The 26,075-nt window shown below is 62.7% G+C and overlaps 4 non-coding genes across 4 annotated transcripts; all 4 read left to right on the top strand.

Moving 5' to 3' along the window:
- Positions 1–1,915: 1,915 nt before the first annotated feature.
- Positions 1,916–2,034, top strand: LOC131873379 (5S ribosomal RNA). The gene has a single exon (XR_009371339.1). It is a non-coding gene; the product is annotated as a 5S ribosomal RNA (ribosomal RNA).
- A 7,805-nt stretch (positions 2,035–9,839) lies between these two features.
- Positions 9,840–9,958, top strand: LOC131873378 (5S ribosomal RNA). Its single transcript, XR_009371338.1, has one exon. It is a non-coding gene; the product is annotated as a 5S ribosomal RNA (ribosomal RNA).
- Positions 9,959–17,762: 7,804 nt separating this feature from the next.
- LOC131873377 (5S ribosomal RNA) lies at positions 17,763–17,881 on the top strand. The gene has a single exon (XR_009371337.1). It is a non-coding gene; the product is annotated as a 5S ribosomal RNA (ribosomal RNA).
- Positions 17,882–25,687: 7,806 nt separating this feature from the next.
- LOC131873376 (5S ribosomal RNA) lies at positions 25,688–25,806 on the top strand. Its single transcript, XR_009371336.1, has one exon. It is a non-coding gene; the product is annotated as a 5S ribosomal RNA (ribosomal RNA).
- Positions 25,807–26,075: the final 269 nt, after the last annotated feature.

The following is a 26,075-nucleotide window of genomic DNA, read 5'->3' as shown; positions in this document are numbered from 1 at the left end:
GCCTTCACTAATTTCCAGAAAAGGCAAAAAAAAACGATATTTTAAAATTTCCGTTCTGAAAGATAGTGAAAAAAACGGAACGCGGGTGCCATCTTGAGCCCTTCCTGATGCGCAGCCCAGGCAAGTTGTGCGCACCAAGGTGCCCACCCTGGCGGAGGTGCGCGCCCGGGGCAAACCGGGCTCCGACTTCGTGCACTGCATGGTGCCCACCAAGGCGCGCAACCCAGCCAAGGTGCCCACCGCAGCGAAGGTGCACGCGAGGTGCGCACCCGAGGTGCACACCCGGGGCAAACCGGGCTCCGACTTCGTGCACGCCGCACCTTGGAGCACACTTCAGAGCGCTCCTTGGTACGCACCAGGGCGCGCAACCCAGCCAAGGTGCTCACCCCGGCGAAGGTGCACGCGAGGTGCGCACCCGGGGCAAACCGGGCTCGGACTTCGTGCACGCCGCACCTTGGAGCACACATCGGAGCGCTCCCGGGTTCGCACCAGCATTGCGCACCTTTGATGCGCTGCCTTCACTAATTTCCAGAAAAGGCAAAAAAAAGAAAAAAATGAGATTTTAAAATTTCCGTTTTGAAAGATAGTGAAAAAAACGGAACGCGGGTGCCATCTTGAGCCCGCCCTGGTGTGCAGCCCAGGCAAGTTGTGCGCACCAAGGCACCCACCCTGGCCAAGGTGGGTCACGGGGTGGGTCCTAGGGTGGGTAACGGGGTGGGTACTAAGGTGCGTGCCAAGGTGGGTCATAGGGTGGGTGCCAAGGTGGGCACCAGGGTGGGTGTGCACCAACCCTAGCCAGGGTAGGTCACGGGGTGGTTGTCGGGGTGGGCGTCAAGGAGCCAAGGTGGGTGGCAAGTAGCCAAGTTGCGTGCCAAGGTGGGTGTCGGGGTGGGTGCCAAGGATCCAAGGTGGGTGCCAAGGAACCAAGGTGGGTGTCTGGGTGGGTGCCGAGGTGGGAGCCAGGGTGGGTCCCAAGGTGAGTGCAAAGGTGGGTGCCAGGGTCAAGGTGAGTGCCAATGTGGGTTCCAAGGTGCCAGGGTCAGGGTGAGTGCCAATGTGGGTTCAAAGGTGCTAAGTTGGGTGCGAGGTTGGGTGCGAGGGTGGGTGGGTGCCAAGGTGTGCTAGGTGGAAGCCCGGGTGGGTCGGCATCCCATGGGTGTCGAGTTGGGTGCCTGATGGGTGCTTCTTGTCAAGTTTTAGTCGTCGGGACTCATTTCGAGCCTTAGAGGTCGTTTCTTGTCCGGTTGCCCTGTCTTCGACCTGGGAACCCAATTTTGGTCCTCGGGTCCCATTTTTTTTTGTCTCGCATCCCACTTTTGGCCTGTGGCCTTTTCGGGGTCGATTCTCGTTTTGGGCATCAGAGCATGTTTCTTCTCCTAAAACCCAATATTTGTTTATTAAGTCTCGGAACACATTTTTGTTCTCGTGGACCCATCATGGGTCTTGGAACGCATTTGTGGTCCTTGGGTCCCATTTTGCATCCCGAAACTTGTGTTTTGGTGCTTGATCCCTATTTTGGGTGCCCACCTTGCACCAAGTGCGCACCCGGGGCAAACCGAGCGCCTTGGTGCACCGGGGCAAGATCGAGCGTGCACCCGAGGCGCCCCGAACATGCACCAAGGTGCACTCGGCCCACATGTGAGCGCAGGTCGTTGCGCCCGAGGTGGTGTGTGGGCACCGCGTTGCAGACGGGACACTGCACGCACACGACGCCCCCTCCAGGTGCACGCACGTAGGCCGGGCCGGGTGCACACCCGACGCCCTAGCAAGGTGCGCGCACCCGGGCAGGGCTCACACTTGGCGAACGGGGCGCACTTCGCGAGGGAGGGTGTGCACCTCGACGGGGGTGGGTGGCCGGGGTGGATTCGCACGTGGGTCGCGGTTTGCTAAGTACACACTGCGACAAGCTCATAACGGGTGCGATCATACCAGCGTTAGTGCACCGGATCCCATCAGAACTCCGCAGTTAAGCGCGCTTGGGCCGGAGTAGTACTGGGATGGGTGACCTCCCGGGAAGTCCCGGTGTTGCACCCTTTTTTAGTTTTTCGCCGGGCGTCGCAATGCTATTTGAATAAACCTTTTGCCCGTTTGCGTTCTCGTCGGGGCCGGGCCGGGCCGGGGTGCGCTGCCCGCACTACCGCGCGCGCGGGGGGCGACACCGAGCGCGCACCCGAGGCGCCCCGAGCACACAGGCCACGGTGCAACCCGGGCGTTGTGCGCGCACCCCGGTGCGCCCGAGGTGCTGCGCGCGCACCCAGGTGAAATCGGTGTGCACCTCGGCCAGTGCGCGCTCGGTCGAGTCGCGCACGTTGGCCAAGGTGCACGGTGATGTTTCTTACTCTAAGGTTCCGCACCAGACGCCCGGGACAGGTGAGCGAAGCTGGGCGGGGCCGGGTGCGCGGCCGGGGCAGGTGCACGCAGCTGGAGAGAGCTTTGGAGCACACTTCGGAGCGCACCAATGATGCGCTCCATTCAAAAGTTTCCTGAAAAGGCAAAAAAAGTTGAGATTATAGAATTTCCCACTTGAGAGATTGTAAAAAAAAAAAATTTAAAATGAAGGAAACGCGGGTGCCAAGGTGTGCGCAGCCCAGCCAAGGTGTGCGCACCAAGGCGCCCACCCTGGCGAAGGTGCACGCAAGGTGCGCACCCGAGGCAAACCGGACAATTAACCCAACTTTCGACTTCGCGCGCACCTTGGAGCGCACTTCGGAGCGCTCCTTGGTGCGCACCAATCTTGGGCACCTCGGAGTGCACCATGGCGCCCACCAAGGTGCGCACCCGGGGCAAACCGAGCTCCGACTTCGTGCGCACCTTGGAGCGCACGAAAGGTGCGCACCATGGCGCCCACCAAGGTGCGCAGCCCAGCCAAGGCGTGCGCATCAAGGTGCGCACCCTGGCGAAGGTGCGCACCCGGGGCAAACCGAGCTCCGACTTCGTGCGCACCTTGGAGCGCACAAAAGGTGCGCAACCCAGCCAAGGTGTGCGCACCCCGGTCAAACCGAGCTCCGAATCGTGCGCACCAGAGGTGCACGCCATCGTGCGCACCTTGGAGCACACTTCGGAGCCCTCCTTGGTGCGCGCCGATGTTGCGCACCTCGGAGCGCACCCGGGGAAAACAATGCAATTAACCCGACTTTCGACTTCGTGGGCACCTCGGAGCGCTCTCGGGTTCGCACCTCGGAGCACACCGAGGTGCGCACCTTTGATGCGCTGCCTTCACCAATTTCCAGAAAAGGCAAGAAAACATTGAGAAGGTGTGCGCACCGAGGTGCCCACCCTGGCGAAGGTGCACGCGAGGTGCGCACCCGGGGCAAACCGGGCTCCGACTTCGTGCACGCCGCACCTTGGAGCACACTTCGGAGCGCTCCTTGGTGCGCACCAGGGCGCGCAACCCAGCCGAGGTGCCCACCCCGGCGAAGGTGCACGCGAGGTGCGCACCCGGGGCAAACCGGGCTCCGACTTCGTGCACGCCATGGTGCCCACCGCGGCGAAGGTGCACGCGAGGTGCGCACCCGGGGCAAACCGGGCTCCGACTTCGTGCACGCCGCACCTTGGAGCACACTTCGGAGCGCTCCTTGGTGCGCACCATGGTGCCCACCAGGGCGCGCAACCCCGCCGAAGGTGCACGCGAGGTGCGCACCCGGGGCAAACCGGGCTCCGACTTCGTGCACGCCGCACCTTGGAGCACACTTCGGAGCGCTCCTTGGTGCGCACCATGGTGCCCACCAGGGCGCGCAACCCCGCCGAAGGTGCACGCGAGGTGCGCACCCGGGGCAAACCGGGCTCCGACTTCGTGCACGCCATGGTGCGCACCGCGGCGAAGGTGCGCACCCGGGGCAAACCGGGCTCCGACTTCGTGCACGCCGCACCTTGGAGCACACTTCGGAGCGCTCCTTGGTGCGCACCAGGGCGCGCAACCCAGCCGAGGTGCCCACCCCGGCGAAGGTGCACGCGAGGTGCGTACCCGGGGCAAACCGGGCTCCGACTTCGTGCACGCCGCACCTTGGAGCACACTTCGGAGCGCTCCTTGGTGCGCACCATGGTGCCCACCAGGCCGCGCAACCCAGCCAAGGTGTGCGCACCAAGGTGCACGCGAGGTGCGCACCCGGGGCAAACCGGGGTCCGACTTCGTGCACGCCGCACCTTGGAGCACACATCGGGGCGCTCCCGGGTTCGCACCGGCGTTGCGCACCGTGGTGGGCACCTCGGAGCACACCAAGGTGGGCAGCGAGGTGCGCACCTTTGATGCGATGCCTTCACTAATTTCCATAAAAGGCAAAAAAAAAACGAGATTTTAAAATTTCCGTTTTGAAAGATAGTGAGAAAAAGGGAATGCTGGTGCCATCTTGAGCCCGCCCTGGTGCGCAGCCCAGCCAAGGTGTGCGCACCAAGGTGCCCACCCTGGCGAAGGTGCGCGCCCGGGCAATTAACCCAACTTCCAACTTCGCGCGCGCCAGGGTGGGAGCGCACCCAACAACCGGGCCTGGGAAGAGCCAATGCGAGAAACCCCACCAAACGCTCTGACAAAAAAAGAGGGGGCGCTCCAGTAACCCCGCTTCGGAGCGCACCCTGGGCAAACCCAGCCAAGGTGCCCACCCCGGCCAAGGTGCAGGCGAGGTGCGCACCCGGGGCAAACCGGGCTCCGACAACGTGCACGCCGCACCTTGGAGCACACTTCGTAGCGCTCCCGGGTGCGCACCTCAGAGCACACCAAGGTGGGCAGCGAGGTGCGCACCTTTGATGCGCTGCCTTCACTAATTTCCAGAAAAGGCAAAAAAAAAAGGAGATTTTAAAATTTCCGTTTTGAAAGATAGTGAAAAAAACGGAACGCGCGTGCCATCTTGAGCCCGCCCTGGTGCGCAGCCCAGGTAAGGTGCCCACCCTGGCAAAGGTGCGCACCCGGGCAATTAACCCTACTTCCGACTTCGTGCGCGCCAGGGTGGCAACCGGGCCTCGGAAGAGCCAATGCGAGAAACCCCACCAAACGCTCCGACAAAAAAAGAGGCGGCGCTCCAATAACCCCGCTTCGGAGCGCAGCCGGGGCAAACCCAGCCAAGGTGCCCACCCCGACGAAGGTGCACGCGAGGTGCGCACCCGGGGCAAACCGGGCTCCGACAACGTGCACGCAGCACCTTGGAGCACACTTCGAAGCACTCCCGGGTGCCCACCGGCGTTGCGCACCGTGGTGGGCAGCGAGGTGCGCACCTTTGATGCGCTGCCTTCACTAATTTCCAGAAAAAGGCAAAAAAAAATGAGATTTTAAAATTTCCGTTTTGAAAGATAGTGAAAAAAAAGGAACGCGGGTGCCATCTTGAGCCCGCCCTGGTGCGCAGCCCAGGCAAGGCATGCGCACCAAGGTGCCCACCCGAGGTGCACACCCGGGGCAAACCGGGCTCCGACTTCGTGCAGGCCGCACCTTGGAGCACACTTCGGAGCGCTCCTTGGTGCGCACCATGGTGCCCACCAGGGCGCGCAACCCAGCCAAGGTCTGCACACTAAGGTGCCCACCCCGGCGAAGGTGCACGCGAGGTGCGCACCCGGGGCAAACCGGGCTCCGACTTCGTGCACGCCATGGTGCCCACCGCGGCGAAGGTGCACGCGAGGTGCGCACCCGGGGCAAACCGGGCTCCGACTTCGTGCACGCCGCACCTTGGAGCACACTTCGGAGCGCTCCTTGGTGCGCACCATGGTGCCCACCAGGGCGCGCAACCCAGCCAAGGTGTGCGCACCAAGGTGCACGCGAGGTGCGCACCCGGGGCAAACCGGGGTCCGACTTCGTGCACGCCGCACCTTGGAGCACACATCGGAGCGCTCCCAGGTTCGCACCAGCGTTGCGCACCTTTGATGCGCTGCCTTCACTAATTTCCAGAAAAGGCAAAAAAAAACGATATTTTAAAATTTCCGTTCTGAAAGATAGTGAAAAAAACGGAACGCGGGTGCCATCTTGAGCCCTTCCTGGTGCGCAGCCCAGGCAAGTTGTGCGCACCAAGGTGCCCACCCTGGCGGAGGTGCGCGCCCGGGGCAAACCGGGCTCCGACTTCGTGCACTGCATGGTGCCCACCAAGGCGCGCAACCCAGCCAAGGTGCCCACCGCAGCGAAGGTGCACGCGAGGTGCACACCCGGGGCAAACCGGGCTCCGACTTCGTGCACGCCGCACCTTGGAGCACACTTCAGAGCGCTCCTTGGTGCGCACCAGGGCGCGCAACCCAGCCGAGGTGCCCACCCCGGCGAAGGTGCACGCGAGGTGCGCACCCGGGGCAAACCGGGCTCCGACTTCGTGCACGCCATGGTGCCCACCGCGGCGAAGGTGCGCACCCGGGGCAAACCGGGCTCCGACTTCGTGCACGCCGCACCTTGGAGCACACTTCGGAGCGCTCCTTGGTGCGCACCATGGTGCCCACCAGGCCGCGCAACCCAGCCAAGGTGTGCGCACCAAGGTGCACGCGAGGTGCGCACCCGGGGCAAACCGGGGTCCGACTTCGTGCACGCCGCACCTTGGAGCACACATCGGGGCGCTCCCGGGTTCGCACCGGCGTTGCGCACCGTGGTGGGCACCTCGGAGCACACCAAGGTGGGCAGCGAGGTGCGCACCTTTGATGCGATGCCTTCACTAATTTCCATAAAAGGCAAAAAAAAAACGAGATTTTAAAATTTCCGTTTTGAAAGATAGTGAGAAAAAGGGAATGCTGGTGCCATCTTGAGCCCGCCCTGGTGCGCAGCCCAGCCAAGGTTTGCGCACCAAGGTGCCCACCCTGGCGAAGGTGCGCGCCCGGGCAATTAACCCAACTTCCAACTTCGCGCGCGCCAGGGTGGGAGCGCACCCAACAACCGGGCCTGGGAAGAGCCAATGCGAGAAACCCCACCAAACTCTCTGACAAAAAAAGAGGGGGCGCTCCAGTAACCCCGCTTCGGAGCGCACCCTGGGCAAACCCAGCCAAGGTGCCCACCCCGGCCAAGGTGCAGGCGAGGTGCGCACCCGGGGCAAACCGGGCTCCGACAACGTGCACGCCGCACCTTGGAGCACACTTCGTAGCGCTCCCGGGTGCGCACCTCAGAGCACACCAAGGTGGGCAGCGAGGTGCGCACCTTTGATGCGCTGCCTTCACTAATTTCCAGAAAAGGCAAAAAAAAAAGGAGATTTTAAAATTTCCGTTTTGAAAGATAGTGAAAAAAACGGAACGCGCGTGCCATCTTGAGCCCGCCCTGGTGCGCAGCCCAGGTAAGGTGCCACCCTGGCAAAGGTGCGCACCCGGGCAATTAACCCTACTTCCGACTTCGTGCGCGCCAGGGTGGCAACCGGGCCTCGGAAGAGCCAATGCGAGAAACCCCACCAAACGCTCCGACAAAAAAAGAGGCGGCGCTCCAATAACCCCGCTTCGGAGCGCAGCCGGGGCAAACCAAGCCAAGGTGCCCACCCCGACGAAGGTGCACGCGAGGTGCGCACCCGGGGCAAACCGGGCTCCGACAACGTGCACGCAGCACCTTGGAGCACACTTCGAAGCACTCCCGGGTGCCCACCGGCGTTGCGCACCGTGGTGGGCAGCGAGGTGCGCACCTTTGATGCGCTGCCTTCACTAATTTCCAGAAAAAGGCAAAAAAAAATGAGATTTTAAAATTTCCGTTTTGAAAGATAGTGAAAAAAAAGGAACGCGGGTGCCATCTTGAGCCCGCCCTGGTGCGCAGCCCAGGCAAGGCATGCGCACCAAGGTGCCCACCCGAGGTGCACACCCGGGGCAAACCGGGCTCCGACTTCGTGCAGGCCGCACCTTGGAGCACACTTCGGAGCGCTCCTTGGTGCGCACCATGGTGCCCACCAGGGCGCACCCGAGGCAAACCGGGCTCCGACTTCGTGCACGCCGCACCTTGGAGCACACATCGGAGCGCTCCCAGGTTCGCACCAGCGTTGCGCACCTTTGATGCGCTGCCTTCACTAATTTCCAGAAAAGGCAAAAAAAAACGATATTTTAAAATTTCCGTTCTGAAAGATAGTGAAAAAAACGGAACGCGGGTGCCATCTTGAGCCCTTCCTGATGCGCAGCCCAGGCAAGTTGTGCGCACCAAGGTGCCCACCCTGGCGGAGGTGCGCGCCCGGGGCAAACCGGGCTCCGACTTCGTGCACTGCATGGTGCCCACCAAGGCGCGCAACCCAGCCAAGGTGCCCACCGCAGCGAAGGTGCACGCGAGGTGCGCACCCGAGGTGCACACCCGGGGCAAACCGGGCTCCGACTTCGTGCACGCCGCACCTTGGAGCACACTTCAGAGCGCTCCTTGGTACGCACCAGGGCGCGCAACCCAGCCAAGGTGCTCACCCCGGCGAAGGTGCACGCGAGGTGCGCACCCGGGGCAAACCGGGCTCGGACTTCGTGCACGCCGCACCTTGGAGCACACATCGGAGCGCTCCCGGGTTCGCACCAGCATTGCGCACCTTTGATGCGCTGCCTTCACTAATTTCCAGAAAAGGCAAAAAAAAGAAAAAAATGAGATTTTAAAATTTCCGTTTTGAAAGATAGTGAAAAAAACGGAACGCGGGTGCCATCTTGAGCCCGCCCTGGTGTGCAGCCCAGGCAAGTTGTGCGCACCAAGGCACCCACCCTGGCCAAGGTGGGTCACGGGGTGGGTCCTAGGGTGGGTAACGGGGTGGGTACTAAGGTGCGTGCCAAGGTGGGTCATAGGGTGGGTGCCAAGGTGGGCACCAGGGTGGGTGTGCACCAACCCTAGCCAGGGTAGGTCACGGGGTGGTTGTCGGGGTGGGCGTCAAGGAGCCAAGGTGGGTGGCAAGTAGCCAAGTTGCGTGCCAAGGTGGGTGTCGGGGTGGGTGCCAAGGATCCAAGGTGGGTGCCAAGGAACCAAGGTGGGTGTCTGGGTGGGTGCCGAGGTGGGAGCCAGGGTGGGTCCCAAGGTGAGTGCAAAGGTGGGTGCCAGGGTCAAGGTGAGTGCCAATGTGGGTTCCAAGGTGCCAGGGTCAGGGTGAGTGCCAATGTGGGTTCAAAGGTGCTAAGTTGGGTGCGAGGTTGGGTGCGAGGGTGGGTGGGTGCCAAGGTGTGCTAGGTGGAAGCCCGGGTGGGTCGGCATCCCATGGGTGTCGAGTTGGGTGCCTGATGGGTGCTTCTTGTCAAGTTTTAGTCGTCGGGACTCATTTCGAGCCTTAGAGGTCGTTTCTTGTCCGGTTGCCCTGTCTTCGACCTGGGAACCCAATTTTGGTCCTCGGGTCCCATTTTTTTTTGTCTCGCATCCCACTTTTGGCCTGTGGCCTTTTCGGGGTCGATTCTCGTTTTGGGCATCAGAGCATGTTTCTTCTCCTAAAACCCAATATTTGTTTATTAAGTCTCGGAACACATTTTTGTTCTCGTGGACCCATCATGGGTCTTGGAACGCATTTGTGGTCCTTGGGTCCCATTTTGCATCCCGAAACTTGTGTTTTGGTGCTTGATCCCTATTTTGGGTGCCCACCTTGCACCAAGTGCGCACCCGGGGCAAACCGAGCGCCTTGGTGCACCGGGGCAAGATCGAGCGTGCACCCGAGGCGCCCCGAACATGCACCAAGGTGCACTCGGCCCACATGTGAGCGCAGGTCGTTGCGCCCGAGGTGGTGTGTGGGCACCGCGTTGCAGACGGGACACTGCACGCACACGACGCCCCCTCCAGGTGCACGCACGTAGGCCGGGCCGGGTGCACACCCGACGCCCTAGCAAGGTGCGCGCACCCGGGCAGGGCTCACACTTGGCGAACGGGGCGCACTTCGCGAGGGAGGGTGTGCACCTCGACGGGGGTGGGTGGCCGGGGTGGATTCGCACGTGGGTCGCGGTTTGCTAAGTACACACTGCGACAAGCTCATAACGGGTGCGATCATACCAGCGTTAGTGCACCGGATCCCATCAGAACTCCGCAGTTAAGCGCGCTTGGGCCGGAGTAGTACTGGGATGGGTGACCTCCCGGGAAGTCCCGGTGTTGCACCCTTTTTTAGTTTTTCGCCGGGCGTCGCAATGCTATTTGAATAAACCTTTTGCCCGTTTGCGTTCTCGTCGGGGCCGGGCCGGGCCGGGGTGCGCTGCCCGCACTACCGCGCGCGCGGGGGCGACACCGAGCGCGCACCCGAGGCGCCCCGAGCACACAGGCCACGGTGCAACCCGGGCGTTGTGCGCGCACCCCGGTGCGCCCGAGGTGCTGCGCGCGCACCCAGGTGAAATCGGTGTGCACCTCGGCCAGTGCGCGCTCGGTCGAGTCGCGCACGTTGGCCAAGGTGCACGGTGATGTTTCTTACTCTAAGGTTCCGCACCAGACGCCCGGGACAGGTGAGCGAAGCTGGGCGGGGCCGGGTGCGCGGCCGGGGCAGGTGCACGCAGCTGGAGAGAGCTTTGGAGCACACTTCGGAGCGCACCAATGATGCGCTCCATTCAAAAGTTTCCTGAAAAGGCAAAAAAAGTTGAGATTATAGAATTTCCCACTTGAGAGATTGTAAAAAAAAAAAATTTAAAATGAAGGAAACGCGGGTGCCAAGGTGTGCGCAGCCCAGCCAAGGTGTGCGCACCAAGGCGCCCACCCTGGCGAAGGTGCACGCAAGGTGCGCACCCGAGGCAAACCGGACAATTAACCCAACTTTCGACTTCGCGCGCACCTTGGAGCGCACTTCGGAGCGCTCCTTGGTGCGCACCAATCTTGGGCACCTCGGAGTGCACCATGGCGCCCACCAAGGTGCGCACCCGGGGCAAACCGAGCTCCGACTTCGTGCGCACCTTGGAGCGCACGAAAGGTGCGCACCATGGCGCCCACCAAGGTGCGCAGCCCAGCCAAGGCGTGCGCATCAAGGTGCGCACCCTGGCGAAGGTGCGCACCCGGGGCAAACCGAGCTCCGACTTCGTGCGCACCTTGGAGCGCACAAAAGGTGCGCAACCCAGCCAAGGTGTGCGCACCCCGGTCAAACCGAGCTCCGAATCGTGCGCACCAGAGGTGCACGCCATCGTGCGCACCTTGGAGCACACTTCGGAGCCCTCCTTGGTGCGCGCCGATGTTGCGCACCTCGGAGCGCACCCGGGGAAAACAATGCAATTAACCCGACTTTCGACTTCGTGGGCACCTCGGAGCGCTCTCGGGTTCGCACCTCGGAGCACACCGAGGTGCGCACCTTTGATGCGCTGCCTTCACCAATTTCCAGAAAAGGCAAGAAAACATTGAGAAGGTGTGCGCACCGAGGTGCCCACCCTGGCGAAGGTGCACGCGAGGTGCGCACCCGGGGCAAACCGGGCTCCGACTTCGTGCACGCCGCACCTTGGAGCACACTTCGGAGCGCTCCTTGGTGCGCACCAGGGCGCGCAACCCAGCCGAGGTGCCCACCCCGGCGAAGGTGCACGCGAGGTGCGCACCCGGGGCAAACCGGGCTCCGACTTCGTGCACGCCATGGTGCCCACCGCGGCGAAGGTGCACGCGAGGTGCGCACCCGGGGCAAACCGGGCTCCGACTTCGTGCACGCCGCACCTTGGAGCACACTTCGGAGCGCTCCTTGGTGCGCACCATGGTGCCCACCAGGGCGCGCAACCCCGCCGAAGGTGCACGCGAGGTGCGCACCCGGGGCAAACCGGGCTCCGACTTCGTGCACGCCGCACCTTGGAGCACACTTCGGAGCGCTCCTTGGTGCGCACCATGGTGCCCACCAGGGCGCGCAACCCCGCCGAAGGTGCACGCGAGGTGCGCACCCGGGGCAAACCGGGCTCCGACTTCGTGCACGCCATGGTGCGCACCGCGGCGAAGGTGCGCACCCGGGGCAAACCGGGCTCCGACTTCGTGCACGCCGCACCTTGGAGCACACTTCGGAGCGCTCCTTGGTGCGCACCAGGGCGCGCAACCCAGCCGAGGTGCCCACCCCGGCGAAGGTGCACGCGAGGTGCGTACCCGGGGCAAACCGGGCTCCGACTTCGTGCACGCCGCACCTTGGAGCACACTTCGGAGCGCTCCTTGGTGCGCACCATGGTGCCCACCAGGCCGCGCAACCCAGCCAAGGTGTGCGCACCAAGGTGCACGCGAGGTGCGCACCCGGGGCAAACCGGGGTCCGACTTCGTGCACGCCGCACCTTGGAGCACACATCGGGGCGCTCCCGGGTTCGCACCGGCGTTGCGCACCGTGGTGGGCACCTCGGAGCACACCAAGGTGGGCAGCGAGGTGCGCACCTTTGATGCGATGCCTTCACTAATTTCCATAAAAGGCAAAAAAAAAACGAGATTTTAAAATTTCCGTTTTGAAAGATAGTGAGAAAAAGGGAATGCTGGTGCCATCTTGAGCCCGCCCTGGTGCGCAGCCCAGCCAAGGTGTGCGCACCAAGGTGCCCACCCTGGCGAAGGTGCGCGCCCGGGCAATTAACCCAACTTCCAACTTCGCGCGCGCCAGGGTGGGAGCGCACCCAACAACCGGGCCTGGGAAGAGCCAATGCGAGAAACCCCACCAAACGCTCTGACAAAAAAAGAGGGGGCGCTCCAGTAACCCCGCTTCGGAGCGCACCCTGGGCAAACCCAGCCAAGGTGCCCACCCCGGCCAAGGTGCAGGCGAGGTGCGCACCCGGGGCAAACCGGGCTCCGACAACGTGCACGCCGCACCTTGGAGCACACTTCGTAGCGCTCCCGGGTGCGCACCTCAGAGCACACCAAGGTGGGCAGCGAGGTGCGCACCTTTGATGCGCTGCCTTCACTAATTTCCAGAAAAGGCAAAAAAAAAAGGAGATTTTAAAATTTCCGTTTTGAAAGATAGTGAAAAAAACGGAACGCGCGTGCCATCTTGAGCCCGCCCTGGTGCGCAGCCCAGGTAAGGTGCCCACCCTGGCAAAGGTGCGCACCCGGGCAATTAACCCTACTTCCGACTTCGTGCGCGCCAGGGTGGCAACCGGGCCTCGGAAGAGCCAATGCGAGAAACCCCACCAAACGCTCCGACAAAAAAAGAGGCGGCGCTCCAATAACCCCGCTTCGGAGCGCAGCCGGGGCAAACCCAGCCAAGGTGCCCACCCCGACGAAGGTGCACGCGAGGTGCGCACCCGGGGCAAACCGGGCTCCGACAACGTGCACGCAGCACCTTGGAGCACACTTCGAAGCACTCCCGGGTGCCCACCGGCGTTGCGCACCGTGGTGGGCAGCGAGGTGCGCACCTTTGATGCGCTGCCTTCACTAATTTCCAGAAAAAGGCAAAAAAAAATGAGATTTTAAAATTTCCGTTTTGAAAGATAGTGAAAAAAAAGGAACGCGGGTGCCATCTTGAGCCCGCCCTGGTGCGCAGCCCAGGCAAGGCATGCGCACCAAGGTGCCCACCCGAGGTGCACACCCGGGGCAAACCGGGCTCCGACTTCGTGCAGGCCGCACCTTGGAGCACACTTCGGAGCGCTCCTTGGTGCGCACCATGGTGCCCACCAGGGCGCGCAACCCAGCCAAGGTCTGCACACTAAGGTGCCCACCCCGGCGAAGGTGCACGCGAGGTGCGCACCCGGGGCAAACCGGGCTCCGACTTCGTGCACGCCATGGTGCCCACCGCGGCGAAGGTGCACGCGAGGTGCGCACCCGGGGCAAACCGGGCTCCGACTTCGTGCACGCCGCACCTTGGAGCACACTTCGGAGCGCTCCTTGGTGCGCACCATGGTGCCCACCAGGGCGCGCAACCCAGCCAAGGTGTGCGCACCAAGGTGCACGCGAGGTGCGCACCCGGGGCAAACCGGGGTCCGACTTCGTGCACGCCGCACCTTGGAGCACACATCGGAGCGCTCCCAGGTTCGCACCAGCGTTGCGCACCTTTGATGCGCTGCCTTCACTAATTTCCAGAAAAGGCAAAAAAAAACGATATTTTAAAATTTCCGTTCTGAAAGATAGTGAAAAAAACGGAACGCGGGTGCCATCTTGAGCCCTTCCTGGTGCGCAGCCCAGGCAAGTTGTGCGCACCAAGGTGCCCACCCTGGCGGAGGTGCGCGCCCGGGGCAAACCGGGCTCCGACTTCGTGCACTGCATGGTGCCCACCAAGGCGCGCAACCCAGCCAAGGTGCCCACCGCAGCGAAGGTGCACGCGAGGTGCACACCCGGGGCAAACCGGGCTCCGACTTCGTGCACGCCGCACCTTGGAGCACACTTCAGAGCGCTCCTTGGTGCGCACCAGGGCGCGCAACCCAGCCGAGGTGCCCACCCCGGCGAAGGTGCACGCGAGGTGCGCACCCGGGGCAAACCGGGCTCCGACTTCGTGCACGCCATGGTGCCCACCGCGGCGAAGGTGCGCACCCGGGGCAAACCGGGCTCCGACTTCGTGCACGCCGCACCTTGGAGCACACTTCGGAGCGCTCCTTGGTGCGCACCATGGTGCCCACCAGGCCGCGCAACCCAGCCAAGGTGTGCGCACCAAGGTGCACGCGAGGTGCGCACCCGGGGCAAACCGGGGTCCGACTTCGTGCACGCCGCACCTTGGAGCACACATCGGGGCGCTCCCGGGTTCGCACCGGCGTTGCGCACCGTGGTGGGCACCTCGGAGCACACCAAGGTGGGCAGCGAGGTGCGCACCTTTGATGCGATGCCTTCACTAATTTCCATAAAAGGCAAAAAAAAAACGAGATTTTAAAATTTCCGTTTTGAAAGATAGTGAGAAAAAGGGAATGCTGGTGCCATCTTGAGCCCGCCCTGGTGCGCAGCCCAGCCAAGGTTTGCGCACCAAGGTGCCCACCCTGGCGAAGGTGCGCGCCCGGGCAATTAACCCAACTTCCAACTTCGCGCGCGCCAGGGTGGGAGCGCACCCAACAACCGGGCCTGGGAAGAGCCAATGCGAGAAACCCCACCAAACTCTCTGACAAAAAAAGAGGGGGCGCTCCAGTAACCCCGCTTCGGAGCGCACCCTGGGCAAACCCAGCCAAGGTGCCCACCCCGGCCAAGGTGCAGGCGAGGTGCGCACCCGGGGCAAACCGGGCTCCGACAACGTGCACGCCGCACCTTGGAGCACACTTCGTAGCGCTCCCGGGTGCGCACCTCAGAGCACACCAAGGTGGGCAGCGAGGTGCGCACCTTTGATGCGCTGCCTTCACTAATTTCCAGAAAAGGCAAAAAAAAAAGGAGATTTTAAAATTTCCGTTTTGAAAGATAGTGAAAAAAACGGAACGCGCGTGCCATCTTGAGCCCGCCCTGGTGCGCAGCCCAGGTAAGGTGCCACCCTGGCAAAGGTGCGCACCCGGGCAATTAACCCTACTTCCGACTTCGTGCGCGCCAGGGTGGCAACCGGGCCTCGGAAGAGCCAATGCGAGAAACCCCACCAAACGCTCCGACAAAAAAAGAGGCGGCGCTCCAATAACCCCGCTTCGGAGCGCAGCCGGGGCAAACCAAGCCAAGGTGCCCACCCCGACGAAGGTGCACGCGAGGTGCGCACCCGGGGCAAACCGGGCTCCGACAACGTGCACGCAGCACCTTGGAGCACACTTCGAAGCACTCCCGGGTGCCCACCGGCGTTGCGCACCGTGGTGGGCAGCGAGGTGCGCACCTTTGATGCGCTGCCTTCACTAATTTCCAGAAAAAGGCAAAAAAAAATGAGATTTTAAAATTTCCGTTTTGAAAGATAGTGAAAAAAAAGGAACGCGGGTGCCATCTTGAGCCCGCCCTGGTGCGCAGCCCAGGCAAGGCATGCGCACCAAGGTGCCCACCCGAGGTGCACACCCGGGGCAAACCGGGCTCCGACTTCGTGCAGGCCGCACCTTGGAGCACACTTCGGAGCGCTCCTTGGTGCGCACCATGGTGCCCACCAGGGCGCACCCGAGGCAAACCGGGCTCCGACTTCGTGCACGCCGCACCTTGGAGCACACATCGGAGCGCTCCCAGGTTCGCACCAGCGTTGCGCACCTTTGATGCGCTGCCTTCACTAATTTCCAGAAAAGGCAAAAAAAAACGATATTTTAAAATTTCCGTTCTGAAAGATAGTGAAAAAAACGGAACGCGGGTGCCATCTTGAGCCCTTCCTGATGCGCAGCCCAGGCAAGTTGTGCGCACCAAGGTGCCCACCCTGGCGGAGGTGCGCGCCCGGGGCAAACCGGGCTCCGACTTCGTGCACTGCATGGTGCCCACCAAGGCGCGCAACCCAGCCAAGGTGCCCACCGCAGCGAAGGTGCACGCGAGGTGCGCACCCGAGGTGCACACCCGGGGCAAACCGGGCTCCGACTTCGTGCACGCCGCACCTTGGAGCACACTTCAGAGCGCTCCTTGGTACGCACCAGGGCGCGCAACCCAGCCAAGGTGCTCACCCCGGCGAAGGTGCACGCGAGGTGCGCACCCGGGGCAAACCGGGCTCGGACTTCGTGCACGCCGCACCTTGGAGCACACATCGGAGCGCTCCCGGGTTCGCACCAGCATTGCGCACCTTTGATGCGCTGCCTTCACTAATTTCCAGAAAAGGCAAAAAAAAGAAAAAAATGAGATTTTAAAATTTCCGTTTTGAAAGATAGTGAAAAAAACGGAACGCGGGTGCCATCTTGAGCCCGCCCTGGTGTGCAGCCCAGGCAAGTTGTGCGCACCAAGGCACCCACCCTGGCCAAGGTGGGTCACGGGGTGGGTCCTAGGGTGGGTAACGGGGTGGGTACTAAGGTGCGTGCCAAGGTGGGTCATAGGGTGGGTGCCAAGGTGGGCACCAGGGTGGGTGTGCACCAACCCTAGCCAGGGTAGGTCACGGGGTGGTTGTCGGGGTGGGCGTCAAGGAGCCAAGGTGGGTGGCAAGTAGCCAAGTTGCGTGCCAAGGTGGGTGTCGGGGTGGGTGCCAAGGATCCAAGGTGGGTGCCAAGGAACCAAGGTGGGTGTCTGGGTGGGTGCCGAGGTGGGAGCCAGGGTGGGTCCCAAGGTGAGTGCAAAGGTGGGTGCCAGGGTCAAGGTGAGTGCCAATGTGGGTTCCAAGGTGCCAGGGTCAGGGTGAGTGCCAATGTGGGTTCAAAGGTGCTAAGTTGGGTGCGAGGTTGGGTGCGAGGGTGGGTGGGTGCCAAGGTGTGCTAGGTGGAAGCCCGGGTGGGTCGGCATCCCATGGGTGTCGAGTTGGGTGCCTGATGGGTGCTTCTTGTCAAGTTTTAGTCGTCGGGACTCATTTCGAGCCTTAGAGGTCGTTTCTTGTCCGGTTGCCCTGTCTTCGACCTGGGAACCCAATTTTGGTCCTCGGGTCCCATTTTTTTTTGTCTCGCATCCCACTTTTGGCCTGTGGCCTTTTCGGGGTCGATTCTCGTTTTGGGCATCAGAGCATGTTTCTTCTCCTAAAACCCAATATTTGTTTATTAAGTCTCGGAACACATTTTTGTTCTCGTGGACCCATCATGGGTCTTGGAACGCATTTGTGGTCCTTGGGTCCCATTTTGCATCCCGAAACTTGTGTTTTGGTGCTTGATCCCTATTTTGGGTGCCCACCTTGCACCAAGTGCGCACCCGGGGCAAACCGAGCGCCTTGGTGCACCGGGGCAAGATCGAGCGTGCACCCGAGGCGCCCCGAACATGCACCAAGGTGCACTCGGCCCACATGTGAGCGCAGGTCGTTGCGCCCGAGGTGGTGTGTGGGCACCGCGTTGCAGACGGGACACTGCACGCACACGACGCCCCCTCCAGGTGCACGCACGTAGGCCGGGCCGGGTGCACACCCGACGCCCTAGCAAGGTGCGCGCACCCGGGCAGGGCTCACACTTGGCGAACGGGGCGCACTTCGCGAGGGAGGGTGTGCACCTCGACGGGGGTGGGTGGCCGGGGTGGATTCGCACGTGGGTCGCGGTTTGCTAAGTACACACTGCGACAAGCTCATAACGGGTGCGATCATACCAGCGTTAGTGCACCGGATCCCATCAGAACTCCGCAGTTAAGCGCGCTTGGGCCGGAGTAGTACTGGGATGGGTGACCTCCCGGGAAGTCCCGGTGTTGCACCCTTTTTTAGTTTTTCGCCGGGCGTCGCAATGCTATTTGAATAAACCTTTTGCCCGTTTGCGTTCTCGTCGGGGCCGGGCCGGGCCGGGGTGCGCTGCCCGCACTACCGCGCGCGCGGGGGGCGACACCGAGCGCGCACCCGAGGCGCCCCGAGCACACAGGCCACGGTGCAACCCGGGCGTTGTGCGCGCACCCCGGTGCGCCCGAGGTGCTGCGCGCGCACCCAGGTGAAATCGTGTGTGCACCTCGGCCAGTGCGCGCTCGGTCGAGTCGCGCACGTTGGCCAAGGTGCACGGTGATGTTTCTTACTCTAAGGTTCCGCACCAGACGCCCGGGACAGGTGAGCGAAGCTGGGCGGGGCCGGGTGCGCGGCCGGGGCAGGTGCACGCAGCTGGAGAGAGCTTTGGAGCACACTTCGGAGCGCACCAATGATGCGCTCCATTCAAAAGTTTCCTGAAAAGGCAAAAAAAGTTGAGATTATAGAATTTCCCACTTGAGAGATTGTAAAAAAAAAAAATTTAAAATGAAGGAAACGCGGGTGCCAAGGTGTGCGCAGCCCAGCCAAGGTGTGCGCACCAAGGCGCCCACCCTGGCGAAGGTGCACGCAAGGTGCGCACCCGAGGCAAACCGGACAATTAACCCAACTTTCGACTTCGCGCGCACCTTGGAGCGCACTTCGGAGCGCTCCTTGGTGCGCACCAATCTTGGGCACCTCGGAGTGCACCATGGCGCCCACCAAGGTGCGCACCCGGGGCAAACCGAGCTCCGACTTCGTGCGCACCTTGGAGCGCACGAAAGGTGCGCACCATGGCGCCCACCAAGGTGCGCAGCCCAGCCAAGGCGTGCGCATCAAGGTGCGCACCCTGGCGAAGGTGCGCACCCGGGGCAAACCGAGCTCCGACTTCGTGCGCACCTTGGAGCGCACAAAAGGTGCGCAACCCAGCCAAGGTGTGCGCACCCCGGTCAAACCGAGCTCCGAATCGTGCGCACCAGAGGTGCACGCCATCGTGCGCACCTTGGAGCACACTTCGGAGCCCTCCTTGGTGCGCGCCGATGTTGCGCACCTCGGAGCGCACCCGGGGAAAACAATGCAATTAACCCGACTTTCGACTTCGTGGGCACCTCGGAGCGCTCTCGGGTTCGCACCTCGGAGCACACCGAGGTGCGCACCTTTGATGCGCTGCCTTCACCAATTTCCAGAAAAGGCAAGAAAACATTGAGAAGGTGTGCGCACCGAGGTGCCCACCCTGGCGAAGGTGCACGCGAGGTGCGCACCCGGGGCAAACCGGGCTCCGACTTCGTGCACGCCGCACCTTGGAGCACACTTCGGAGCGCTCCTTGGTGCGCACCAGGGCGCGCAACCCAGCCGAGGTGCCCACCCCGGCGAAGGTGCACGCGAGGTGCGCACCCGGGGCAAACCGGGCTCCGACTTCGTGCACGCCATGGTGCCCACCGCGGCGAAGGTGCACGCGAGGTGCGCACCCGGGGCAAACCGGGCTCCGACTTCGTGCACGCCGCACCTTGGAGCACACTTCGGAGCGCTCCTTGGTGCGCACCATGGTGCCCACCAGGGCGCGCAACCCCGCCGAAGGTGCACGCGAGGTGCGCACCCGGGGCAAACCGGGCTCCGACTTCGTGCACGCCGCACCTTGGAGCACACTTCGGAGCGCTCCTTGGTGCGCACCATGGTGCCCACCAGGGCGCGCAACCCCGCCGAAGGTGCACGCGAGGTGCGCACCCGGGGCAAACCGGGCTCCGACTTCGTGCACGCCATGGTGCGCACCGCGGCGAAGGTGCGCACCCGGGGCAAACCGGGCTCCGACTTCGTGCACGCCGCACCTTGGAGCACACTTCGGAGCGCTCCTTGGTGCGCACCAGGGCGCGCAACCCAGCCGAGGTGCCCACCCCGGCGAAGGTGCACGCGAGGTGCGTACCCGGGGCAAACCGGGCTCCGACTTCGTGCACGCCGCACCTTGGAGCACACTTCGGAGCGCTCCTTGGTGCGCACCATGGTGCCCACCAGGCCGCGCAACCCAGCCAAGGTGTGCGCACCAAGGTGCACGCGAGGTGCGCACCCGGGGCAAACCGGGGTCCGACTTCGTGCACGCCGCACCTTGGAGCACACATCGGGGCGCTCCCGGGTTCGCACCGGCGTTGCGCACCGTGGTGGGCACCTCGGAGCACACCAAGGTGGGCAGCGAGGTGCGCACCTTTGATGCGATGCCTTCACTAATTTCCATAAAAGGCAAAAAAAAAACGAGATTTTAAAATTTCCGTTTTGAAAGATAGTGAGAAAAAGGGAATGCTGGTGCCATCTTGAGCCCGCCCTGGTGCGCAGCCCAGCCAAGGTGTGCGCACCAAGGTGCCCACCCTGGCGAAGGTGCGCGCCCGGGCAATTAACCCAACTTCCAACTTCGCGCGCGCCAGGGTGGGAGCGCACCCAACAACCGGGCCTGGGAAGAGCCAATGCGAGAAACCCCACCAAACGCTCTGACAAAAAAAGAGGGGGCGCTCCAGTAACCCCGCTTCGGAGCGCACCCTGGGCAAACCCAGCCAAGGTGCCCACCCCGGCCAAGGTGCAGGCGAGGTGCGCACCCGGGGCAAACCGGGCTCCGACAACGTGCACGCCGCACCTTGGAGCACACTTCGTAGCGCTCCCGGGTGCGCACCTCAGAGCACACCAAGGTGGGCAGCGAGGTGCGCACCTTTGATGCGCTGCCTTCACTAATTTCCAGAAAAGGCAAAAAAAAAAGGAGATTTTAAAATTTCCGTTTTGAAAGATAGTGAAAAAAACGGAACGCGCGTGCCATCTTGAGCCCGCCCTGGTGCGCAGCCCAGGTAAGGTGCCCACCCTGGCAAAGGTGCGCACCCGGGCAATTAACCCTACTTCCGACTTCGTGCGCGCCAGGGTGGCAACCGGGCCTCGGAAGAGCCAATGCGAGAAACCCCACCAAACGCTCCGACAAAAAAAGAGGCGGCGCTCCAATAACCCCGCTTCGGAGCGCAGCCGGGGCAAACCCAGCCAAGGTGCCCACCCCGACGAAGGTGCACGCGAGGTGCGCACCCGGGGCAAACCGGGCTCCGACAACGTGCACGCAGCACCTTGGAGCACACTTCGAAGCACTCCCGGGTGCCCACCGGCGTTGCGCACCGTGGTGGGCAGCGAGGTGCGCACCTTTGATGCGCTGCCTTCACTAATTTCCAGAAAAAGGCAAAAAAAAATGAGATTTTAAAATTTCCGTTTTGAAAGATAGTGAAAAAAAAGGAACGCGGGTGCCATCTTGAGCCCGCCCTGGTGCGCAGCCCAGGCAAGGCATGCGCACCAAGGTGCCCACCCGAGGTGCACACCCGGGGCAAACCGGGCTCCGACTTCGTGCAGGCCGCACCTTGGAGCACACTTCGGAGCGCTCCTTGGTGCGCACCATGGTGCCCACCAGGGCGCGCAACCCAGCCAAGGTCTGCACACTAAGGTGCCCACCCCGGCGAAGGTGCACGCGAGGTGCGCACCCGGGGCAAACCGGGCTCCGACTTCGTGCACGCCATGGTGCCCACCGCGGCGAAGGTGCACGCGAGGTGCGCACCCGGGGCAAACCGGGCTCCGACTTCGTGCACGCCGCACCTTGGAGCACACTTCGGAGCGCTCCTTGGTGCGCACCATGGTGCCCACCAGGGCGCGCAACCCAGCCAAGGTGTGCGCACCAAGGTGCACGCGAGGTGCGCACCCGGGGCAAACCGGGGTCCGACTTCGTGCACGCCGCACCTTGGAGCACACATCGGAGCGCTCCCAGGTTCGCACCAGCGTTGCGCACCTTTGATGCGCTGCCTTCACTAATTTCCAGAAAAGGCAAAAAAAAACGATATTTTAAAATTTCCGTTCTGAAAGATAGTGAAAAAAACGGAACGCGGGTGCCATCTTGAGCCCTTCCTGGTGCGCAGCCCAGGCAAGTTGTGCGCACCAAGGTGCCCACCCTGGCGGAGGTGCGCGCCCGGGGCAAACCGGGCTCCGACTTCGTGCACTGCATGGTGCCCACCAAGGCGCGCAACCCAGCCAAGGTGCCCACCGCAGCGAAGGTGCACGCGAGGTGCACACCCGGGGCAAACCGGGCTCCGACTTCGTGCACGCCGCACCTTGGAGCACACTTCAGAGCGCTCCTTGGTGCGCACCAGGGCGCGCAACCCAGCCGAGGTGCCCACCCCGGCGAAGGTGCACGCGAGGTGCGCACCCGGGGCAAACCGGGCTCCGACTTCGTGCACGCCATGGTGCCCACCGCGGCGAAGGTGCGCACCCGGGGCAAACCGGGCTCCGACTTCGTGCACGCCGCACCTTGGAGCACACTTCGGAGCGCTCCTTGGTGCGCACCATGGTGCCCACCAGGCCGCGCAACCCAGCCAAGGTGTGCGCACCAAGGTGCACGCGAGGTGCGCACCCGGGGCAAACCGGGGTCCGACTTCGTGCACGCCGCACCTTGGAGCACACATCGGGGCGCTCCCGGGTTCGCACCGGCGTTGCGCACCGTGGTGGGCACCTCGGAGCACACCAAGGTGGGCAGCGAGGTGCGCACCTTTGATGCGATGCCTTCACTAATTTCCATAAAAGGCAAAAAAAAAACGAGATTTTAAAATTTCCGTTTTGAAAGATAGTGAGAAAAAGGGAATGCTGGTGCCATCTTGAGCCCGCCCTGGTGCGCAGCCCAGCCAAGGTTTGCGCACCAAGGTGCCCACCCTGGCGAAGGTGCGCGCCCGGGCAATTAACCCAACTTCCAACTTCGCGCGCGCCAGGGTGGGAGCGCACCCAACAACCGGGCCTGGGAAGAGCCAATGCGAGAAACCCCACCAAACTCTCTGACAAAAAAAGAGGGGGCGCTCCAGTAACCCCGCTTCGGAGCGCACCCTGGGCAAACCCAGCCAAGGTGCCCACCCCGGCCAAGGTGCAGGCGAGGTGCGCACCCGGGGCAAACCGGGCTCCGACAACGTGCACGCCGCACCTTGGAGCACACTTCGTAGCGCTCCCGGGTGCGCACCTCAGAGCACACCAAGGTGGGCAGCGAGGTGCGCACCTTTGATGCGCTGCCTTCACTAATTTCCAGAAAAGGCAAAAAAAAAAGGAGATTTTAAAATTTCCGTTTTGAAAGATAGTGAAAAAAACGGAACGCGCGTGCCATCTTGAGCCCGCCCTGGTGCGCAGCCCAGGTAAGGTGCCACCCTGGCAAAGGTGCGCACCCGGGCAATTAACCCTACTTCCGACTTCGTGCGCGCCAGGGTGGCAACCGGGCCTCGGAAGAGCCAATGCGAGAAACCCCACCAAACGCTCCGACAAAAAAAGAGGCGGCGCTCCAATAACCCCGCTTCGGAGCGCAGCCGGGGCAAACCAAGCCAAGGTGCCCACCCCGACGAAGGTGCACGCGAGGTGCGCACCCGGGGCAAACCGGGCTCCGACAACGTGCACGCAGCACCTTGGAGCACACTTCGAAGCACTCCCGGGTGCCCACCGGCGTTGCGCACCGTGGTGGGCAGCGAGGTGCGCACCTTTGATGCGCTGCCTTCACTAATTTCCAGAAAAAGGCAAAAAAAAATGAGATTTTAAAATTTCCGTTTTGAAAGATAGTGAAAAAAAAGGAACGCGGGTGCCATCTTGAGCCCGCCCTGGTGCGCAGCCCAGGCAAGGCATGCGCACCAAGGTGCCCACCCGAGGTGCACACCCGGGGCAAACCGGGCTCCGACTTCGTGCAGGCCGCACCTTGGAGCACACTTCGGAGCGCTCCTTGGTGCGCACCATGGTGCCCACCAGGGCGCACCCGAGGCAAACCGGGCTCCGACTTCGTGCACGCCGCACCTTGGAGCACACATCGGAGCGCTCCCAGGTTCGCACCAGCGTTGCGCACCTTTGATGCGCTGCCTTCACTAATTTCCAGAAAAGGCAAAAAAAAACGATATTTTAAAATTTCCGTTCTGAAAGATAGTGAAAAAAACGGAACGCGGGTGCCATCTTGAGCCCTTCCTGATGCGCAGCCCAGGCAAGTTGTGCGCACCAAGGTGCCCACCCTGGCGGAGGTGCGCGCCCGGGGCAAACCGGGCTCCGACTTCGTGCACTGCATGGTGCCCACCAAGGCGCGCAACCCAGCCAAGGTGCCCACCGCAGCGAAGGTGCACGCGAGGTGCGCACCCGAGGTGCACACCCGGGGCAAACCGGGCTCCGACTTCGTGCACGCCGCACCTTGGAGCACACTTCAGAGCGCTCCTTGGTACGCACCAGGGCGCGCAACCCAGCCAAGGTGCTCACCCCGGCGAAGGTGCACGCGAGGTGCGCACCCGGGGCAAACCGGGCTCGGACTTCGTGCACGCCGCACCTTGGAGCACACATCGGAGCGCTCCCGGGTTCGCACCAGCATTGCGCACCTTTGATGCGCTGCCTTCACTAATTTCCAGAAAAGGCAAAAAAAAGAAAAAAATGAGATTTTAAAATTTCCGTTTTGAAAGATAGTGAAAAAAACGGAACGCGGGTGCCATCTTGAGCCCGCCCTGGTGTGCAGCCCAGGCAAGTTGTGCGCACCAAGGCACCCACCCTGGCCAAGGTGGGTCACGGGGTGGGTCCTAGGGTGGGTAACGGGGTGGGTACTAAGGTGCGTGCCAAGGTGGGTCATAGGGTGGGTGCCAAGGTGGGCACCAGGGTGGGTGTGCACCAACCCTAGCCAGGGTAGGTCACGGGGTGGTTGTCGGGGTGGGCGTCAAGGAGCCAAGGTGGGTGGCAAGTAGCCAAGTTGCGTGCCAAGGTGGGTGTCGGGGTGGGTGCCAAGGATCCAAGGTGGGTGCCAAGGAACCAAGGTGGGTGTCTGGGTGGGTGCCGAGGTGGGAGCCAGGGTGGGTCCCAAGGTGAGTGCAAAGGTGGGTGCCAGGGTCAAGGTGAGTGCCAATGTGGGTTCCAAGGTGCCAGGGTCAGGGTGAGTGCCAATGTGGGTTCAAAGGTGCTAAGTTGGGTGCGAGGTTGGGTGCGAGGGTGGGTGGGTGCCAAGGTGTGCTAGGTGGAAGCCCGGGTGGGTCGGCATCCCATGGGTGTCGAGTTGGGTGCCTGATGGGTGCTTCTTGTCAAGTTTTAGTCGTCGGGACTCATTTCGAGCCTTAGAGGTCGTTTCTTGTCCGGTTGCCCTGTCTTCGACCTGGGAACCCAATTTTGGTCCTCGGGTCCCATTTTTTTTTGTCTCGCATCCCACTTTTGGCCTGTGGCCTTTTCGGGGTCGATTCTCGTTTTGGGCATCAGAGCATGTTTCTTCTCCTAAAACCCAATATTTGTTTATTAAGTCTCGGAACACATTTTTGTTCTCGTGGACCCATCATGGGTCTTGGAACGCATTTGTGGTCCTTGGGTCCCATTTTGCATCCCGAAACTTGTGTTTTGGTGCTTGATCCCTATTTTGGGTGCCCACCTTGCACCAAGTGCGCACCCGGGGCAAACCGAGCGCCTTGGTGCACCGGGGCAAGATCGAGCGTGCACCCGAGGCGCCCCGAACATGCACCAAGGTGCACTCGGCCCACATGTGAGCGCAGGTCGTTGCGCCCGAGGTGGTGTGTGGGCACCGCGTTGCAGACGGGACACTGCACGCACACGACGCCCCCTCCAGGTGCACGCACGTAGGCCGGGCCGGGTGCACACCCGACGCCCTAGCAAGGTGCGCGCACCCGGGCAGGGCTCACACTTGGCGAACGGGGCGCACTTCGCGAGGGAGGGTGTGCACCTCGACGGGGGTGGGTGGCCGGGGTGGATTCGCACGTGGGTCGCGGTTTGCTAAGTACACACTGCGACAAGCTCATAACGGGTGCGATCATACCAGCGTTAGTGCACCGGATCCCATCAGAACTCCGCAGTTAAGCGCGCTTGGGCCGGAGTAGTACTGGGATGGGTGACCTCCCGGGAAGTCCCGGTGTTGCACCCTTTTTTAGTTTTTCGCCGGGCGTCGCAATGCTATTTGAATAAACCTTTTGCCCGTTTGCGTTCTCGTCGGGGCCGGGCCGGGCCGGGGTGCGCTGCCCGCACTACCGCGCGCGCGGGGGGCGACACCGAGCGCGCACCCGAGGCGCCCCGAGCACACAGGCCACGGTGCAACCCGGGCGTTGTGCGCGCACCCCGGTGCGCCCGAGGTGCTGCGCGCGCACCCAGGTGAAATCGGTGTGCACCTCGGCCAGTGCGCGCTCGGTCGAGTCG

Source organism: Cryptomeria japonica, unplaced genomic scaffold (genome assembly GCF_030272615.1).
Source record: "Cryptomeria japonica unplaced genomic scaffold, Sugi_1.0 HiC_scaffold_1621, whole genome shotgun sequence".
NCBI classification, from domain to species: Eukaryota; Viridiplantae; Streptophyta; class Pinopsida; order Cupressales; family Cupressaceae; genus Cryptomeria; species Cryptomeria japonica.
Note: the sequence above shows the minus strand (reverse complement) of the source record. Positions and strands in the feature narration are given on the sequence as shown.